The following is a 20707-nucleotide window of genomic DNA, read 5'->3' as shown; positions in this document are numbered from 1 at the left end:
ACACACACACACACACACACACAGTCCAAACAAACACAACAAAGCATTGCTTCATGCCATTAAAGGATTTTATTTTTAAAGAACAATAGTGCTTTAGTCCTATACCAAAGGCTGACCTGCCCACATCAGTGAAAGCTTAATGGGTCTGGAAATAGCAACTCCTACTTAAAATCGTTACCTCCAAAGCAATGGCTACAAAGAACAGATCACTGAAGAGTTGTAGCCCTGATTTCAGACAGGTCCTATGTACTCTTAATTAAAGACAATCTTAGGAGCAGCAAATTTCTTCAGGAGAACAGGGCATTTTCACAACTACAAGGGTTCCTCTATGGTGGTTGAATTATTCAGAGACCACAGTGCCTAGGAAAAACACTGAGTTTCTTGCCTTGGGCCACACCAAATCCAGTAGATTCTGTGTGACAAGTGCCACAGACTGAGGCAATAACTTCAAAAGAAGGAGGTCTCCTGCAAACGGTTGTGGAACTCTCAGCTGGAGAAAAAATTGGGGCTGTGATTCTCGTGGCAATTTCTGTTTGTTCTTCTATTCCTTTTTTTCACATCAGCGAAATGTTCCTAAAAGCCTATGCTGACATTTTAAACAAAAGAAATAGATAAGAAACCATCCCCTGAGATGAGGTCACTAGCCATGACCTCATCTCAGGAAAAACTAGAGCTTTCCAAATCATTCACGTCATTCATATAAGTACAAATAGTAAAAACTTTCCCAACAATAAAATTTCATATGGCTATACATGTGTCATCGAAAGTGGGCTTAAGTGTCTGGTAATGAAAGCTTTTAATAAGAGTTAAAATAGTTAAAATAGGTCAATACTTCAAAAACTCATAAAAACTAGAAAATAGGTGTTAAACAATAACTGGCCATAAACATATATTAATTTGATTTAAGAAATAGGTGGTTAGCCTTGGATGATCCTATGTTAGTCAAGGATGGTCTTATGTTTTGACTAATCAAGGACAAATTTTATGTTTTGGTTACCCTGGATGATTCTGTGTTTTGGATTTTTGCGTCACTGTGCCAAGTAACAATAATGTCATATGTTTGGGTTTGTTTAACAAAAACATCCCCTGAGAAAATATCTCTACAAAGAAACCTTGTTTGAGAACTGCAAAATACACTCAGATGCAAACTGCCTCTGTGCTTGTATCTGTTTGTCACAGCCGAATCCTTACCCACCTATTCTTGGAGGACCTTCATCCCAGGGACTCCCATACCCTGCTGAGGTGGTCCTTGACACCTTGCAAGGATTGCCCCAAATTGGGAGCACTTCCTGATGCTACTGATACAATTACCCAACCTGCTTACTTGATATTACCTTCACTGTTACTTCTAAGTTCAAATCCCACCTCCAAATGGTCTATGGCTCTGTTGCTACCTCTACCCAGCAGCACTGGAAAACCACCATATCCTTCCTTAGCTCCACCTCCATTTGAAGCCGGGAATTGTCCTGAGATGTAACTCTGCCTAGCGTTTCTCCTTGTGAACTCTCAGCCACGACTGTGAGTTCTTTTTTTTTTTTTTTTTTTTTTTTTGGGGGGGGGGTTCGAAACAGGATTTCTCTGTGTAGCTTTGGAGCCTATACTGGCACTTGCTCTGGAGACCAGGCTGGCCTCGAACTCACAGAGATCCGCCTGCCTCTGCCTCCCGAGTGCGTGCGCCACCAACGCCCAGCGACTGTGAGTTCATAAAGGTTGCAAAAAGCAGGAGCTGAAAACATGGCTCCACGGTTTAGAGCACTTGTGACTCTTGCAGAGGACCTGCATTCGATTCCCAGAGCCCAAATGGGGGCTCACGACTATCTGTAACACTAGTTCCAAAGCTCCAAACACCTCCTTCCTACCTATCTCTTTATGCACCAGGCATGCTTGTGATGCTCATGTAAACATGCAGACAAAATACACATAAAGCAAAATAAACCAAAGAACTTAAATTGTTTTTTTTAATGTGGAGTTTAAAATGTAAAGTTATTTAATAGGGATGGGATGCACCTGCAAATAAATGTACAGCATGTACAGGCTGTCATGGGTTTAATACCTAGTACTAAAGCAAAAATATGCTAGTTGTTGTTTTTCTTGAGCACAAGGCACTGTCCTAGAATTAATTAATCTTAACAGCTTCCTCAAGAGATAGACAGCCCTACTGTCTGGTGTTACGAATGAGGATTTAAAGACTCGGTGAGGCTTTTCTACCTGATTTCGCTGGCTACCTTGCTGCTACCCTATATTGCCTGCATTAGCCTGTGGCTACTACTAGATGTGTCTTCTCCAGGGTCTGGGCAGTTTTTCTCACAGCCATGACCAAATTCCTTACAAGAAACTACTTAAGACAGAAAGGATTTGTCTTGGCTCATGGTCTGAGAGGAAACAGTTCATCATGTCAGGAAAGGCATTGTAGCAGGCTCCACAACAGCAGAACTCCACCACTAGACACCCTCCCCTCCTCACATCTCTGGCTATGAATTTCAAGGTCCACCTCTAATAATCCACTGCCTCCAGCTACTACCCTACTTCATCATGGTTCCACAATTTCCCATAATAGCACCCCAGGCTGGTTACCTAGTGTTCAAACACATGAGCTTATGGGGAGAGGTTGATTCTACAGTCAAATGCAGATGACATTTGCCAGATAAATTGTGCTTCTATAGACAGCTGTAAGCATGAAGGCTATTCAAAAGACCCTGTTAAGCAATCTGGTTTGGTTTCAATCATCATACTCCCTCATAAGGTATTAGAAAATATAAGAGTTGCCTATAATCACACAGAAAAACTAGCATTTAAACCTCAATGGTAAACTTAATTTAAGGCTCTTTCTACCATATGTCACTAGGAGAGACTCATTATAAACTGCTACTCAAATATCATCACTAAGCACACAGATTTTTCCATTGAACATTGACCTTCAGACAAAATACTCAAGTACAAGCTTCCTTCCAAATTCTTTGGAAGCAATTTTTCCCCATTTTGTAGACTGGAGTACTAAGGGACAGACAAGTTAAAGAACTAAAGAGAACACAAAATGTACATTAGTAAAAAAAACAATTGTACAAAACAAACAAAAAAAACAATTGTAGACTTCTTCTAAAAATAATCTCTCACACAAACAAACCCACTTTTATGTAGCATATGGATTCTTATAAGTAAATTCCTTTATGTCAATATCTTGGGACATAAAAAATACTATTCCAATAACTTTATTATCTTTTTTTACCTTTAAGTCCCTGAATAAGTCAGGGTTCACTAAACTAACAAGACTTACACAATGGATCTTTCAATATATACAGAAAAAGGATTTATTAGAATGATTTACAATGGATCTCTCAATATATACAGAAAAAGGATTTATTAGAATGATTTACAGGTTGAAGTCCAGCTAAGCCAACAGTGACTGGCTGTGAAAGGCAAGTCCAAGAATCCAGTAGTTGCTCTGTCCACAAGGCTAAATGCTCTCAAATGGCCTTCAGTAGGTGCTGGCATCCCAAAGAAGTATGTTCTAATGTCAGTGAAGGAGTAGACTTGATAACAAGATAAGGGCAAGTGGTAAGAGGAAAAGCTCCCTTCTTCCATGTCATTAGATAGGCTTCCAGCAGAAGGTGTGGCCCAGATTAAAGGTGTGCCTTCATGCCTCAAAATCTGGGATTAAAGGCATGTCTTCCTACCTCAAAGATTCAGACTAGAAGTGGATCTTCCTACTTTAGATTAAGCAATAATCCCTCACAGGTGTGCCCTCCATTTTTGGATTTTAGTTAAATCCTGATATAGTCAATTTGACAACCAAGAACAGCCATTACAGTCTCCATAGTAAGAATTTTAATGTTGATACAGCTCTAGTTTAATTTTGTTCTTTCCAAATGTAGTTCAATATATTATCATGTTGTATACCTTTTAAAAGCTGAATGGTGCAAGTTGTACAAAGAGGCATTGAATACTAAAAGGGAAGCTAGATTCTGCAACCATGCAACATCAATCATGACTCCCTTGAAAACTTGACACAACAATTAATGACATATCCGACATGTACAGGCGCTTCTAATCATGTCTTGGACTACATACCAAAAGTAATACTGGGCAAAGACTTTCAGTAAATTACTTTCATTTACTCTGTGCAACTGAGTAGAAATTCTTCTTTCTGACTCCTCTGGATAAATTTGTCTGCCAACATGTCATTTTGATTTGGACAAGACCTCACTTAGAAATGGTAGTGATCCTCCAGGAAGTGAGCCAACTAAGTCAGTTCCAATGCCCAGTTTAGACTATACCTGTCTATATCCTTTATAAAATTATATTTCTGCTAGAATTGGAAAGTCTGACTTTTGATCTCTTATGCTAAATAGTACTATCATACTCACAGTGACCATAATATTTACAGAAGCAAATACTGGACTGATATGCAAAATGTCCCCTCATTCTAAAGCCTATCCATCCTGGAATCAGAAGTATGACTACAGTATTAAACTGTTCTCATTCCAAGCAGGCATACATGTTTAAACTTCACAGAGTATCATTTTAACTTGAGCTGCACTGCCACAATAATTTTTACATTAACACAATCATTTCTAAGCCCCATGTTAAGGGTGACTCATTGTAATGCTATGTTAACACATCCGACCTCATAATACATACTTTTGTCCTAGGTCTCTTCATGATGGACACAAGTGGGAAGGTCAATGGTGTGTTAATAAGGCTCAGTTCTGTTCATGAATTGTTAATTACTTTGGTGTGCTTAATTTTCTCAAAATAACATACACTGTCATCAGACATATAAACAGGTATCATGATGCTCCTATAATGTGAGAGAAAGGGAGGGAAGAGAGAGATTATATTTCCAGGACAAGTTTTATTCATAAGTAAATCATCAGTAAGGGAAGTCTGCCTTTTGCTGTGAGTAAAACTCACCAAGTGTATGAGTTTAACTGAACTTTGAATGGTTAAGCAATATGTATTATTTTAAAAATTAAAAAAAGTTAAACTAAAACAGGCAGTGTAGAAGAAAAGATTGTATCTACATCTAAATTCACTACAAAACAGTTCTTTGATTCACAATTATTCTCTTCCTATCTCACAGTTAATATACCTCTTTGTGCACAAAATTTCCTCTCAGATATTTAAACATGACTTAAAATTTAACTGATGCATTTGAAAAGATAAAATAGCCTTATTTGCCATCCCCAAATTGATATGGCTGCATCCTGGTGATTGTAAAAACAATGCCAACTCAATCAGAGAAAAAAAAGAACAACACAATGGCTTAGGCCAACTGCTCATAAATGTCACATACACTTGCACAGACTGAGATTAGCATGTCTGCTAGGTCATAAGGGCACAGTCATTTCAGTTCAAAACTCCCCAAATTCACTTACCTTTTGTTTGTCATCTGTTATGACATTTGAAGCTCAATTTGTGTGCCTGCCTTAGAATGCCCTATCTCATTGTTCTGAATTTGAAGTTGTATTCTCCAAAGAAGGAAAACATTGGCATTTGTTCTCCATACCCACAAGTGCTTATTTACAAATGATATTTCTAGAAGTGGAGTTAAGGGCTTCTCTAACACAATCCAAAGTACCTCTTGCAAAGGGGATAGATTACTAAAGCAACAAATCAATGTATATTGGATATGGGGGGGAGGGGAAAGTCAGACACACTTCTTCCACCAGTATCCTACTATCCAGCCACAATAAATTTGTTTCCCACCTCCCCACCCCCACCTTGATAGGTATTCATAGATGTCTTTCTTGACAAACATAAAACAGAAATACCCAATGTGAAAACAAAGGAGCGTGTGCCTGGCTAGTAATAACTCAGTAATCAGCAACTCCTCCCATGAACACCGTTGTTTGATCCGTTTCCACATGCAAACTTCTTTCTGCTTATAAATCAGGAGACTAAAGGGAAACAAATACATACGCATCCCAGTGCTCCAACACCCATCCCAAGCAAGCCTCATCCTGTGTCACTGCCTCAGTCATGCAAATTACACCAGAGCTGTCAGTTGACTAAGATTAATGACACTGCGCCAGCTTCTTTGTTTCTCTCTGCGGCCGTTTAGTGTGAAATACTATCCAAAAACATTATCTATCCTCGATTAATCCCACAAATTTGTTCACACGATGCACATTGTTTAGGGCAATTTACAACAGGAACATACTGAGCACAATTGCATTTAATTACTTGGGTTCTAATTACATTCATTAAAGGCTAATAAAATAAATGAAACAGCTTTAAAAGCTTCTGCAAAACACATGGGTCTTGTCTCCCTAGTGAAACATACAGTAGATGTTTGATGTGAAACACGATTTTGACCATATATGTGTATTTATAGATTTACATACATACATACTCTGTGCAGCATAGGAGGGAGATTTTAAATCCTAAGCCATAAAGCTTCAACTGCTCTATGAATGCATTTATTTAATGAGTGGCTGACAGGTTTTAGGAGCCTCGCACTATTCCTTTTATTTTATGTGCAGAAAAGAGAAAAACAAATCCATTTCAAAATCGCCTTTGAATCTTAATTGTTCCCACCTGCAGGGCCTGGATACTCAACTCTGGCTTTTGCCATGCCCATTTCGACAGGCCACTGACCAGCAAAACTGGAATGTGTTCCACTCAAGCTGGCTTCTAGAGAGCATTTCCATCAGGTTCAGTCCCAAAACTCAGTTGAGACTGTTGGCTAATTCTCCTCTAACACTGTGGGAAACTGTATAATCTAGTATGTGGAAAGTTATAATTTAAATCACACTGAATTGATTTGTCTGTTTGTTTGTTTTTGTGGTTTTTCCAGACAGGGATCCTCTGTGTAACAGTCCTGGCTATCCTGGAACTTCCTTTGTAGACCAGGCTGGCTTCAAACTCACTGAGATCCTCCTGCCTCTGCCTCCCAGGGCTGGGATTAAAAGCATGCACCACCACTGCCTGGCACCAGTAAGGGTCTTAAAAGTGAACTTTGTGTGTATACGTGTGTGGTATATGTCTATACATTTTGCACACATGTGGGGGATGCCCATAAACATATGTGTGCATGTGTGTGAGTCTAGAAGTTGATATGTGTCTTCTATCTCTCCACTTTTTAGTTTTTAGTGTTGTTGTTTTGAGATCAAGTCTGTCACAGACCACAAAGCTTACTAGTTGGCTATACTCGCTGGCCAGCAAGCTCTGGGGATCTTCCTGAGTCAGCTATTATAAGCTTATGCCACATCTTGTTGTTGCTGTTCTGTTTTGTTTTAACATGAGTGGGATCTGACATACTCATGCTTACAGAGCAAGGTGTTTACCAACTGAGCCATCTCTCCAACACTAAAACTTCCTTTTCAATGCATGATTTCTGACCATTTTCATGTATATTTACTGTATGATGTGTTTGGTAAATAATTGAGAAAGAAAATATATAAAATATCATTGTTGGTAACTATTCCAGGAAAAAAAATCAAGAAAACAATTAACAAAAAAATTAGTATTCTGAACTCAGCAAAGCCGACCCTTTCCAACTGGAGCTCTGAGCAACCCCCATGATCCAAAGACAAATGTCAGCTTAACTAATTACGTTGTATATCTACAAAGCCCATGCTCAGATTATGGGAAGCACAGACAACTTGCACCTGGCAAGGCTGTATTGTGCCTGATAAGGTACTGGTAATGTTTGGCACTGGAAAACGGGATGGAAACCCCTAAACCTAATGCATGAGGCACACATTTTTCAACAAAAACATTTGATTCTGCTATAGATAACAAATGACATCTTTAAAAAATTAATCGTCTAGAGGATGGCTGTGAGAAACACCTGGATTTAGGATTTTGCCTGAATTCACCTTTGTTAAAATTAAAGATTTTTTTAAATCAAAACTTAAAATCCTTTGGAAATAGCCTGTTGGTGTCTTTTCAATAGTAGAGTTATTTGACACAATACATTTTTCTCTGGGTATCTGCCTAATGAATATATCCTCATGTGCATACAAAGAAAGTCAGAAAAATAGTTATGGCAGCTTGGTTTTTTATGGAAGAAAAAAGTAGAGGCTTTCCTCATATCGATCTGACATGGACACATATTCTGAAGATCTATACAACCATGAAGGATTTGGGCAAGTCCATATGTGAAATATGGACTGTTTCCCAAAAACCAAGTTATAGAATAACACATACTATAAGGAGTGAACAAGATAAAATTGTATGTAAGGATGTGTGTGTCATCTGGAAGAATAAGAAAAAAACTGGTAGCGAATGGTAACCTCTGAAGTGATAAGAGTCCACATGGGTCAGCTGGATTTGGTGTCATACACCTTCAATTTAAACCTAAGGAGGGTGAGGAAGGAAGTTGATAAAATACATTTTAAAAATTTGAAGTTACATGTATGAGAAGAAAGTCTCCAGAGAAAAATAGATTTTATGAGTTACTCTACAAATGGGAACATTAAGTAGATTGTTTTTATAACAATGTATTCGCCAAGTATGGTTGCACATATATATATATACATTAAGTATTTAATATCTATCACAAGCATAAACAAAAAATGGTAGTTTCCCAAATTTTGTAACTAGTAGCTCTTCAGTACATGATCTGGTTGAATTTCTCAATATATATATATATATATATATATATATATATATATATATTAGGTGAGGGGTTAGAATTTGAACATCTCATTATTTTCTCACTCAGGTATCACCCACACGGAGGCTCACAACCATCTACAACTCCAGTTCCCACATAGCCAATGCCCTTTTCTGACCTTTGTGGGCGCCGCATGCATGTGGTTCACAGACATACACGTAGGCAAAACACCTACATACATAAAAATAAATACATTAAAAATCTAAAGAAAACAGCAGTGACTGAATTGTTTGGCTTATTTCTTGTTTCTTTATATCAATATGCAACTGCTTGTGGGCAGACTACGTCCACACCTTATACAGTGACTGGTTTATAAATGCGTGTTGAAGTCCTATCAGTAAGTAAATGAAAAATATAAATGAAGGGGATGTTTTCTTCCTTTCTTCCTAGCATATGCCCTTCCCTAGAGATGGAGTGTTTATTAAACTACCCCATGGCTTGTTTGTGTCAAGAACTCCGTGAGAGTTCGTTGAATAGAGCACTCCTGCAACATCATTCTAAAATTGCAAAAGCAGCTTTATCCAGGGCAGGAGACTCAACATTAAAGTTTCCCTTGAAAGCCTCAGACCTAAAGCCGGGCGTTGGTGGCACACGCCTTTAATCCCAGCACTCGGGAGGCCGAGGCAGGCAGATCTCTGAGTTCAAGGCCAGCCTGGTCTCCAGAGGGAGTGCCAGGATAGGCTCCAAAGCTACACAGAGAAACCCTGTCTTGAAAAACTAAAAAAAGGAAAGCCTCGGACTTGACTCACACACCTACACAGACACTGTAAATATGATCTATTTTTCATAAAAGGGAAAGAATCGTGGTGTTTAACAAGTCCTAGAGTACTGACTCAGTGTCTTTGGAATTTGATTTTGTGCAGAGATTTAAAGAAGTGTTTCGAATGCCTTGACCGTTCTAAGAAACAACAGCAGAAGACTTTAAGAATAGAGCAATGGTGGTTCTTCAGACAGTGGGAAACTCCTCTACATCTTGACACTTTGGAGCAAAAGACTCCAGGTCCTTCTGTACATTAGAAAGTGTCTCCATTGTATGCACACAGATGTGTCGTCCCTTCCTACAGTTCCTGAAGCCTCTTGCTTTATTCATGAGGATGCACAGTGGGGCAGGAAAAGACACACAAATAATACCCCTCTGTACTCATGAGTGTTAGCCATTTCTTTCCTTTTCTCTTTTTCTTTCCCCTTTTCTTTTTCAACCTACCTCTGGGAAACTGAAAGGAGCTGCTCCACGTAAGCACCAGAGAAATATATAACTACAAACTGCAAGCCCATGACCTCAATCCCCAGTGCCCCTTGCCCCTCATTACAGCAGCAGTTGGTGTAGGGAAGGATTAAAGAGGGCTAGAAATCATTGGGTGAGCACACGAGGTCTCAGAAACTTGACCTTGGTTACTTAAAGCACAGAGTCCCCACTAAAAGCGAGTCTATGAGGAGAATTAAAAACAGAACAAGGAGAGGTCAGGAGAAGTACAGGAGCGCTAACAAAGATGAGGTTGAAAGAGAAAAGAAAAACCTCCAAAACAGACATCTTTCCTTCCACTAGGCAGGCATGGACACCACCAGGAAACATGCTGGGTTTTGCCACTAACCAAAAATGCAAAAGACCCTCCCACCAGACACACCAGAGCAGAAGCCAGACAATAGAGGGCTTGCCAAGGCTACTCAGCAAGCCCCAGACTTCTTAAAGCACTTTCTAATGAAACAGAATGAGAGTGAGTGAGTCTCCCTCTCTATCTGATAGCTTTTATTATCTGGATCTATGAATTACCCAGTTTTAATGGGAAATACAAGAAGAGATTACAAAGGCACTGACTAGTAAAATATTTTTACAATTGTGAAACTTACAGCAAGGCTTGTTTCTTTTCTGGAAAAGTAAAGTAAGGGCAAGGGGCTAACGCCATAAAGCATATGCCCGTGGCAACAGCCCCAGTGGGGGCATGAACTCAAAAGCATTTCAGAAAACCTACACTTAGAAGTGAATGATTCCCAGCTGTCAGCAACAATGGGGGCACATTATTCATTGTTCCTTCAGGCCTGTGTTCTGTGGCCCTTGGGAGGAGGCCTGGTCTTTCAGGGACTCTAGTCATTGGTAAGGAAACTGAGGCATGTAACTTGGACTCAGAATAAATGACTGGCCCCAAGAAGTGTGCATCCTGAAATTAGCCGCTGCTTGCTGAGCTCTGAAAGAAAAGCCCAGTAGTCAACTCTTTTCTTTCTTACAAACAACCTTTAGAGTGGCATGTAATGGTTCCATAATAGGTTGAACTTTCCAAAACATGTTCTTACACTTTCAAAGACAGATAAGCTAAATCTTGTCACAAAAAGATGGCAAGATGTGTGTGTCGAAATCTTTCTCTTTGCAAAACTCTGTCACCATTTCTTGCTCCCTGTATAAACAAACAAGTGAATCTTCTAGAACACCGCTGTCCAAAATGCATATAACTTGATATGTTTGCTCAATTTAAATGTTTATAGTAGCCAAAATAAAAAAGGAAAACTAAGCAAGGGAAATTGTTTTCATGATACATCTTATATAAACCAATGTATCAAAATGCTTAGAAATGATAACATAAAATTGTGCTATACTTTTATACTAATCTTACTTTATTTTAGTTTTTTGTTATTTACTTCCTTTTTTATCATTTTTAATTTGAATTAGAAACAATATTGTTTTACATGACAATCCCAGTTCCTTTCTCCCTCCCATCCTCCCCCAACTAATCTTACTTTAAAAAAAAAAATCTTATTTAATTTTATGTGAAAGGAATGGCACATGCATGTGGGTGCCAGAGGTACTGGATCCCCCAAAACTTGGAGTTATAGGCAATTGTGAACTGCTGGATTTGGGTACTTAGAGCAGGACTCAGGTTCTCTGCAAGAGCGGTACCTGCTCTTAACCACTGAGCCACCTAGCCAGCCTTTAATTGATACTAAAATTTTGAAATCTGATGTAATTTGTACCTGAAGCATACCTCCATAGGATTAGCCACCTCTTTGAACAGTATGGCCCTACCCTACCCTATTTCTTACTTATTTGTTTATTTTTGCAATTAGGAGGCCCTACTGCACCAGTTTCTTTATTATGTATCTAGACTAAAAAAACTTTAAAAGTAGTGACTTGAGTTACTTCCAGTGCTTTAAAGAGAAAGATTTGGAAGATAACAGCATATACTCTTTAGTGATAAGGATGATTAGATGAATATGTTTATGAATATACCAGCTCCTAACTGACACATACCATTATCAACCAGTAATAACAGTGTACTTATTTCTTGTAAAGCATAGCACTAAACATCAAACCGTGAAGCTCTATTATGTACTCGATAGCTCTTTCAACACCAAGCTTCCAGTTGGCTCTAAAGTGTTAAACAATTCTTAAGTGAGGCAGATTCAGCATCAAACAAGGACAGTAAAGGCAGACTTCAAACCTTGCCTCTCTTCTTTATAAACATTTTGACTTTGTGCAAAGCATTTTCTCCACGCAAATTTTTCATCTACTTATTGGTGGAATAAAGGCTAGATACCCTCAAATGAACTGTCAAGTTTTAATAGGCTGTGGCTGGATAACAAAACTTACCTATCTTTAATCAAAGAGCACATTCTTCACACTTCAATGATATGTATGTACTGTTCACCTGAGTTTCCAACTTGATTATCACTATGTAGTTCATCTAGTTACTCTAGGCCTTAAGGGAAGTCTCACGTAGACCTGACTCGACAATCAGAGTCTGAGTATGTCAGACTGTGGCACAGAAGAATGAGACAAGCACACACTTTGTCTTGGCATGACACATTTTCACTCTGTGTGACTTGTTTCACTTTCCACCTTTGCCAAATTAAAATTAACATTAAAAAGTATTTCTTTATATTATATAAATGGGGAAATTGAGAGGAGTTGGGCTAACATCCACACTCCATTGGGTATAATAGATGTTTCCCTTGTAGACAGTACGCACTATTTATGAAACCCCACAAACCTATATTTTCTTACCTTCTTCTAATCCTCTGAACCCGACACCCTGTCCATCCCTTCTGGAGTCATATGTCCTTATTTGAACTCTCCTTATGGTTTGAGATATTATCCTATGGGTTGGTACTCAGGGGCTATCTGATTAGAATGCAAGCACTTTGAGGACAGAAGACTTACAATTCTCTGTCTCCTAGTGCTGAATTAAATGGTAGTTTTTATTATTTAGTAGACTTTTCTGTTGATGGAATAATAATTCACTAGATATTCTTTAAAATAGTTCGTGATTTTTGTCTCATTGGAGTGAAACCATTTTACTGGCAAAAAATTGCCAATTTTTTGCAACCTGATATATACAACATACTAATATTTTAATGAAAGATGGGTAAAATGATCAAGTAGAAGCACGTTGATATTAAAGTTAGAAGGCTGACCCAACAGCAGAGCTGTATGCCACCATCCAGAGCAAGCCAGAGTCCATGTCCATAGAGTTTCTTTGGTCAATGAGAACTGCTGGAGATAGCCAGTCTCATGCTCCCAAACTTTAGTGAGTGCAATTAGACATTGAGGATCAAGATTATTTAAAAGTCAGAGGTACCTATCATAAAGTCTAGTCAATGGTGAAAGTGACTGACAGGGGCTAACAAAGTTTCTATAAGTGGACTGGGATAAAGAGCAGGAAGCTGGAATGTGGATGCTTATTTGAAAGTACAAGGTGTGCCTGCTCACTCTTATTGGCCTGGAGCAGAAAGATGAAGAGCCAACTCACATTAGATGGCATACGGCTACCAGAACTAATACCAGAACTAATACCAGAACAGGAGGTCTTAGAGATGCTATAGAGCAAGATGAAGTTTAGATACCACCCTGCTATGATAAATCTTTCCGCCCAAAGCCACTGAGCCCCACTGCCACATGTGCACTTTATGCCAGACACCTGCCTGAGTTAAGCCTAAATGAATACACAGAAACTTGTATTAGGTTCAAAGCTGCTTGGCCAATGACTAGGATTCTCATCTGTTAGCTCAGTCTTAACTATCATAAACCTATATATTTTATAAGACTTATCTTATCGGAGGCCTTATTGGCGTCCCTCCTTGCCAGTGGATCACATTGTGCTGCTGGAGGAGCAAGGGGGAAAGGGACCCTTCCTGTTTCTCCTTCCCTTAAATATGAGTCTCCTTGTTATGTCACTTCCTGCCTGGATCACCACTTCTCTACTACATTTCCCAGAATCCTCTTTGACTCCTAGTCCCATCTAATGCTGTCTCATTGGCCAAACAGTATTTAATTTAACAATCAATAAAATAAACATACACAGAAGTACTTCCCCCATCACTACCCTGCTGAGGTTGAGCCCAGGGACTGAGTGCTCAACCCATAGATTAGGGGCTTTAGTACTTACATTTAGCTATATGCTTAATAGAAGGCTTATGATTTGTTGAACAATTAGTAGATCATTTGTATCGTTGGTTAGATAGCTTTAATATCAAATCCATTCTCAATCCCAGTCTTGGTTAAATGTCTTTCATTTAAAGAAAAAGTAAGCTTATGACTGTTTTAACATTAAACAAGAAATGCATACCCATAAAAAATAATACAGGACTGTGGGGATGGTTCAGTAAGTAAGGCACTTGCTGCACAAGCCTGATGGCACCAGTTCAGATCCCCAGAACCCAGGCAAAAGCAGAACATAGACTGCAGACCTGTCATCTTAAACTCTTACCAGGAAATGGAAGATGAGACAAGAGATCTGCCTAATCTCACAGGTCACCTAGACTGAAATACACAGTGGAAGACAAACAAAAGAGACCTTTCCTCAAACAAAATCCAAAGGGAAGGATTGACACCAAACGTTTCTTCTGATCTCACACTTACACCATGGCATGGGCAAGCCCCAACAGAAATACAGCAACACATGGTACCCCATAAACACACACAAGTTTCATATTTTATGTATTGGTTTGAATTTTAAAATTTTCTATTCCAAATGAAAAGAGAGAGAGAGAAAGAAAAAGAAAGTCATTTTTCTAACCTGAGGTTATGAACACGGGTTAATATGACAGTAGAGTGGATGGTCTTCCTGGATTTAGGAAGAGAGATTTTTTATCTGTTCTCCTATCTATGGAGTAGTAAGAAGTCTGTTTAGAAAGATTCACTGTGGTCACCCACCACATCACTGTTCCTACTAACAACACAGTTGTTCTCTTTGCAAATAATAATCTACATTATAATCACGGATATGGTAGATAAGGTAGCAAAGCTATGTATGTAATACAACCAAGGATTAGAGTTCTCAGGGTCCCTACACACAAAAGGATGGAGAAGGAATGAGAGATGGGAAAGCAGACTGAGGGGGAGGAGTCTGGTCAAAAAAGGAGAGTTTCAAAACCCCTACTCAAATACTTGTTTTCAAAAAGGTTTACCCAGCATTCCAACTTTGGCTCCTGCAGTCGTTGGCTTTTAGCAAGGCCTGGCAAAAGATTAAATCCAGCTTAAGCAGAAAACCAACCAAAGAATCGAAAACTTTTCTTATGTCTGCACCATGGAGTGTGAGACAAAGAGGCAATTGGGGAAATGCATGAAATTGCCACCATTCGAATCTGAGAGCTAGGCAATCCTTTGTCTTTATTGGGATTAAACATATGAGCCAAAGTCAATGGTGCCAGACCTGGTGGCATACGACAATAACCCAACACCCAGGAGGCAGAAGCAGTAGGATCACAAGTTAGAGGCCATCCTAGGACTCAGAGTGAAATGCTGAATTAAACACAAAAGAAAACAAAACAGAGATGAGTAGAAACATAGGTAAAAATCAGAGGCCCTGTTAATGATTCCTTTAACTCACACATAAATCTGTGTTGAGAACTAATTCCTTACTTTATCACCAAAGTCCTTCATTGTGCTTCTTAAAATTTTGTCCCTACATGTAACAGAACCTGGAGAATTTAGAATGTAACTTGGTTTTGGTTTTCACCAGATACTGCGGAAATGTGACATTCAAGCAATAAATTGTTTTCCTCTGAATATAATATTAGATATTAACATACAAAGGTAACATGAAAACGATTAACCTTAACAGCCATTCATTTTCTTCTAATATACTTTGAAAATATCTTAAGTTTGTATCAGGCTGAAAATTGGCAGTGAGGTTAAGAATGTCTATTAAACATATAGTACCCCCAAAAAGCTCTAGCATTTTCCTGTTTGTTTAATATATTATTGTCCTCATCTGTCCATGCATGCTACATATTAGCGTAGGGCTTTTCCAACTTTTTAAATTCCATTACTTTAAAATATAAAGCTCTATGTCTGTGATATATTACTAATGCTAACAGATAAGATCACCCAATTATAAACTTCAGTTTGCTCTTATTAATGTAGCAAATGAAGCCATGGAGTGAGTGAGATCTCATTTTGGATAAGGTCCCACTTCTTGTTAAATGTTGTTCTTTCAGAGCTGGGCATACATCATCATTGATGTAACAATAACAGATGTCTTATTTGTGGATTCCTCTCCTGTCTGCCTCACAGCAATGATTTTACTACTTGTGAAGGATTACGAAAAATTATGGGAGGATTTACATGAGGTCTCTGCAGTATTTATTTAGAAGTCAAGTATAATATTGTTTTTCCAAACCCATTAACCAACACAACTTAATCCTAACTCAAAAGACCTGCATTATTTTCCCCTTAGTCAGCCTGTGTGATTATGGTTTCAGAACCATTTGTCAATAAACGTTGGGTTAGTCACGACAGCAGATGTGGAGTGGGGGTGAGAAGATTCAGTCTTCCTATTGTTCTGGAAACACTAAGATCCTGTTTTGCAAGAGTAGCTAGCTAAAGGTTTTATAGTCTGAACCAACAGAGTCTGTTCGTTTTCAAACTGGCTGGACTTTCCATGACAGTGGTCCTCAATCAAAGAGTTGGGAATTGGCTTGCTTTCAGGCTTAACTGAAGTTCTGATGGTTTTTATGAATTAGTAGAGAATAAAGACAATAGACATTTGGAGATTATTCAGCACCTTCTGGTCACTTCCCTTGTTTCTTAAATACTTCAAGAGAAAGCCACAAAATCGGGCTTTAAACTTCACGGTGTTGAGCAGTCCTAGGGCTGTGTCCTTACATACCATTGACAACACAATGCTCTGGATGGGAAAAATGTCCGAGTTCAAGTACGTAAGCACTGAGTTGGGAATGCCTCTTAGGAAATAGTTTGTGGGCTTTCTTACTATTTTAGGAATTGCTCACAAGACCATATTTAACATTCCCAAGAATGCATTAGTGCAATAATCTAGTATTGTTTACTTAAAGGGTAGACACAGACTTGGTAACTCCATTTCCCCTACAAGTTGGGTATAGAACCTGTGATATGCCTTTTTTTTTTTTAATTCTTCTCTCATATAGTACATCCTGACCACAGTTTCCCCTCCATCTACTCCTCCCAGTCCTTCCCTTTACCTCTGTTGTCCTCAAGAGTCTGCCCTCTGTTTCCCTTCAGAAAAGAGCAGGCCTCCCTGGGATATCAACCGAACACGATATAACAAGTTACAATAAGACTAAGCACATACCCTCATATCAAGGCTGGACAAGATAACCAAGTAGGAGGAAAAGGGTCCCAAGAGCAGCAAAAGAGTAGAGACATCCCTCCATTCCTATTGTTAGGAGTCCCACAAGAACACCAAGTAACACAACTATAACATATATGCAGAGGACCTAGCTCAGATCCATACAAGTTCCATAATTGTCACTTCAGTCTCTTGAGTCCACATGAGCCTTGATTCGGTGGGCCACATTTTTGTAGAATTCTTGACCCCTCTGGCTCCTACAGTACTTCTTCCCATCTTCTACTGCATTCCCCAAGCTCTGCCTAGTTTTTGGTCTATATCTGTTCTCATCAACTGCTGGATGAAGCTTCTCAGATGATAATTGGTCTTTGAGCATAGCATAATTATCAATAAGAATAATTTCATGCCAGGTGGTAGTGAAACACGCCTTTAATCCCAGCACTTGGGAGGCAGAGCTAGGTGGATCTCTGTGAGTTTGAGGCCAGCCTGGTCTACAGAATGAGCTGTAGGATAGCTAGAGCTGTTACATAGATAATCCCTGTCTAGAAAAACAACAACAATAATAGTAATAATAATAGTAATAATAATAATAATAAAGAAAGAATAATTTCATTGACTATTTTTTCCAGTCATGCTTGGTTCTATCCTAGGTCTCTGGGCTATCCAGCCTCTGGTTCTTGGCCATCCAGGCCTTGTCAGGCATTGGTTCCTTCTCATGGCATAGTTCTCAAGTTGGACCAGTCATTAATTGGTCACTCCCACAAGTTCTGCACCACCTATAGGCAGGACAAAATTTAAGGTGAAGGGTTTGTGGCTTGGTTGGTGTTCAATTCCTGTCACTGGAAGCCTTGCCTGGTTATAGAAGATGGTTGGTTCAGGGCCTGTATCTCTCATTACTAGGAATCTTAGCTAGGATCACCCTCATAGATTCCAGGGAGTTTCCATTGTACTAGGTTTTCCACATTACCCTCAAAATGTCCCCTAATTCTAGTCATCTCTCCCAATACTCTCCCTCCATCTGTCTCCCTCCAGCCTGTTTCCATCCTATTAACCCCCAGTATACCCATGAAATCTATTCTATTTCCCCTTCCCAGGGAGATCCATGCATCCCCCACTGAGTCTTCCTTGTTACCTAGCCTCTCTTGGTCTGTATATTGTTGCATGATTATCATTTATTTAACAACTAATATCCACTTACAAGTGAGTGCATACCACGTTTGTCTTTTTGGGTCTGAGTTACGTCACTGAGGTTGATTTTTTAATAGTTCCATCCATTTGCCTGCAAATTTCATGATGTCATTTTTTTAGCAGCTGAGTAATACTCCATTGTGTAAATGTGTCACATTTTCTTTATCCATTCCTCTGTTAAGGGACATCTAAATTATTTCCAGTTTCTGGCTATTAAGACTAAAACAGCTATGAACATAGTTGAGCAAGTGTCCTTATGGTAGATGAATCATCCTTTGGATATATGCCCAGGAGTGGTATATCTGGGTCGTGAGGTGGATTGATTCCCAATTTTCTGCAGAACCACCATATTGATTTCCAAAGTGGTTGTACAAGTTTGCACTCCCATTAACAATGGAGGAATATTCCCTTTGCTCCACATCCTATCCAGCATGAGCTGTCACTTGTGTTTTTGTTCTTAGCCATTCTGATAGGTGTAAGATAGAATCTCAAAGATATTTTGGTTTGTATTTCCCTAATGGCTAAGGATATTGAATACTTCTTCAGGTGTTTCTCAACCATTTGAGATTCCTCTGTTGAAAATTCTCTGCTTAGATCTATACCCATTTTTAATTGGATTATCTGGTTTGTTGTTGAATTCTTTATACATTTTGGATATTATGTCAGATACCCTCTGTCAGATGTGGAGTTGATGAAGATCTTTTCCCATTCTGTAGGCTGCCAATTTGTCCTATGGAAAGTGTCCTTTGCCTTACAGAAGAAGCTTTTCAGTTTCATGAGGTCCCACTCATTAATTGGCGATCTTAGTATCTGTGAAATCAGTGTTCTGGTCAGGAAGTTGTCTCCTGTGCCAATGCATTCAAGGCTATTTTCTACTTTGTCTTCTATCCTGCTCAGTCTATCTGGTTTTATGTTTAGGTCTTTGATCCATTTGAACTTGAGTTTTATGCAGGGTGATAGGTTTGTGTCTATTTGCATTATTCTACATGAAGACATCCATTTATGCCAGCACCACCTTTTGTTGAAGACACTCTCTTATTTTCATTGTATATTTCTGGTTTCTTCATCAAATATCATGTGTCTGTAGGTGTGTGGATTTATGTCTGGGCCTTTGATTCAATCCCATTGATTAACATTTTGTTTAAAACTTACTTTTATTTTTATTTATGTGTCCGTGTGTATGTTACAAATGTGCTGGTGTTCACAGAAGCCAGAAGAAGGTGTGGGATTCCCTGGAGCTCTAGTTATAGGCGGTGGTTGTAAATCACTCGATGTAGGTGCTAGGAACTGAACTTTGGTCCTCCTGCAGAACAGCAAGTGCTCTTAACTACTGAGCCGTCTCTCCAGTGTCATAATATATCTAGTTTCATTCTCTTCTTAGAGCATTGCAGTCAGAATCTAGTTAAAGAAACATGCTTTTGAGAATTCATGAAGAGACAATGATCACTTGGTGATGAAAGCCAGACAAGAAACAGTGAAGCAACCAGCAAAGAACTTTCCCGTGTCCAACGGACAAGGGAGGGGCGTCCCGAAGCTAAAACACCAGAGCTGTCTGGCATGACTTAAAGCTCCAGAAAAAGATCACCGGTGGGAACCAGGATGCGAAGAGAGCCATAGACACAGAAAAATTTGGCTGCCACCAGAGGAGCAGTTTCCCTGCTCCAGCAGACTCAGGGTTAGTATTAGGCTGGTACTGTTGTTTATGCCCGTCTTCATAACCATCCCATTGGCTCAAGCTCCATTACCATCTGAATTATCTCAAAAACATCTTCTCCCCAGCTAACCAAAGTTTTATTAGGGTCTCCATTCTGTCATTACTGCTATTGTTATCTACTATGCAGTATCTGGGCAGAGATGACACTTCTTAGCTAAGGAGATATAGCTTCATTCACATACCAGATATGTGTTTTTATTGAGCCCTGACTATTACTTGAGGTTTTAAGTAGTTTACCCTATGAGCTCTTTGTGTTGCTTGTGTTTGCTTTGTTTTTTGTTTGTTTGTTTGTTTTTGTTGTTATTTTGGGGGGTTTGTTTTGTTTTTCGAGACAGGGTTTCTCTGTGTAACAACTCTGGCTGCCCTGGAACTTTCTTTGTGTACAGTGCTGGCCTTGAACTCACAGAGATCCACCCACCTCTATATCTCAAGTGCTAGGATTAAAGGTGTGTGACACCACCACCTGGTACTTTGTTCTGCTTTTACAGAATCTTGAACTTTCTGGAAATCTGTACTCTCAATATTAAAAAAATATCATTAACAGCAACAATGCACTTTCATTCTAGAGAGCATATGGTTTGGGAAGCATATAATAGGAAGATTGGGAAAGAAACAGTAAAATCCGGGGGCGGGGGAGGGGGGTTCGGG

This window comes from Cricetulus griseus, chromosome 6 (genome assembly GCF_003668045.3).
Source record: "Cricetulus griseus strain 17A/GY chromosome 6, alternate assembly CriGri-PICRH-1.0, whole genome shotgun sequence".
NCBI lineage: Eukaryota > Metazoa > Chordata > Mammalia > Rodentia > Cricetidae > Cricetulus > Cricetulus griseus.
The sequence above is the reverse complement of the archived record's forward strand: the minus strand, read 5'-3'. Positions refer to the sequence as shown.